We start from the raw sequence: 1,910 nt of genomic DNA on the forward strand, positions 1-1,910 counted from the left end.
TTTTTTTTTTTTTACCCTCAAGGAAAATTCCCAATCCCAGTGTTATTCCTATTGTAATGACCGCACCTTTACTGTCAAGCATGAGTAGCTGTGTTCAAAATATGAAATATGTCTTGAAATAAAGCATATTAGAGTTCTGGAAAGTGCCCAAAAATGCCCAAACCTGTATGTTGTATTGTTTTCCCTTTAAACATTCACTGCAAAAATTATACAATGTATGTACTCAGTAAAATAATGGCAATAGATTAAACAACAGTAGGGGTGGGCGATATGACCAAAATCTTATTTCACAGTATGAGAGATTTTATTTCACAATAACGATATGTACCTCGATATAGCTATTTTTATTTTATTTTTGTTATTAAATGACAATATATTGTAATGATGCATTTTATTAATCAGTAATGTATCATTTGGTGGTGAGGCCAGTGAAAATTTAAAAACCTGATCTACAGCAGAAAAGTCCTTATCATGAGCCCTGTAAATGTCTTGACATTTCCTCCAATGAGAGGCATTACACTGTAGTACACACATTTTACAACTCCTCATTCTTTCTCCTCACTCAGTTTTTGTTTGAGAAGGCCTGACTCATTCTCCTCAGTCCTGGTGGTTCTCATTATGAACACTGATGCTCAGCCAAAGGAAGGAGAGATGAATGAAGCCCAGGCTGACTCACTTCACTTTGACTGCTGTTTTGTCAGCTTTTACTCAGCGGTCGGACTGAGATGAGGACTTTTAAGAGGTCTAGTTGCTCAGCTGTGGGGTTAATTAGACGGCGCTTTACTGCGGCGCTTACAGATTTGTTCATGTAGCAATCAGTGATGAAAAAAGACACGGATCACACCACATACTGCATCACTATGAGATTAGCCTTTTAGAGAAGCGTTTGTATGCGCTGCGTCACCGTGGGCAAATGTTTTATACATAGTCTATACACTGATGTTCAACAGGAAACAGCATTCACAATGCATTTGACTTCAATAATGTGACTCACAAAGCAGATATTTCTGCTTCTGGATGCTGATTGGTCAATTAAATTGATGTAAATACACATTATACTATCAGCTATGATTGTTTTCCAGTTTCTGTGTGAGACTACGCCGTACCCATAGAAGCTGAGTTTTTATTGATTTGAGCCAAAGAGCCATTTTGATGAATTCATCTTTTATTTTGTTTTTATTTTTAATTCATATGATAAATTATTATTCTTAATAGACACACTTTATATATATATATATCTTATATATCTTCCTTTCATTGCAAAAACACTTGAACAAGCTGTGTTCAACCAAGTCTCTGTCTTTCTCACACAGAACAACTTCCTTGACAGCAACCAGTCTGGTTTCAGAAGTGGACATTCAACCGAGACTGCCTTGCTCTCAGTTGACTGGCAAGAGTGGATTCCAAATCTTCAATACTTATCTTGCTGGATCTGTCCGCTGCTTTTGACAAGGTTAACCACCAGATCCTCCTGTCAACCCTATTGGCAAAGAGCATCTCAGGAATCGCACTCAAGTGGTTTGAGTCTTACCTCTCAGATAGGTCCTTCAAGATATCTTGGAGAGGTGAGGTGTCCAAGTCACAACATCTAACTACTGGGGTGCCTCAGGGCTCAGTACTTGGACCACTTCTCTTCTCTGTCTACATGGCATCACTAGGTTCTCTCATTCAGAAACATGGCTTTTCATATCACTGCTATGCTGATGACACTCAACTCTACCTCTCATTCCATCCTGATGATCCGACGATAGCTGCTCGCATCTCAGTATGTCCAACGGACATTTCTTGCTGGATGAAGGACCATCACCTTCAACTCAAACTTGCCAAGACAGAACTGCTTGTGGTTCCATCAAACCCATCGTTTCATCACAATTTCACCATCCAGTTAGGCTCATCAACCATAACGCCTT

This window comes from Sinocyclocheilus grahami, unplaced genomic scaffold (genome assembly GCF_001515645.1).
Source record: "Sinocyclocheilus grahami isolate Dianchi unplaced genomic scaffold, SAMN03320097.WGS_v1.1 scaffold1462.1, whole genome shotgun sequence".
Lineage (NCBI taxonomy): Eukaryota > Metazoa > Chordata > Actinopteri > Cypriniformes > Cyprinidae > Sinocyclocheilus > Sinocyclocheilus grahami.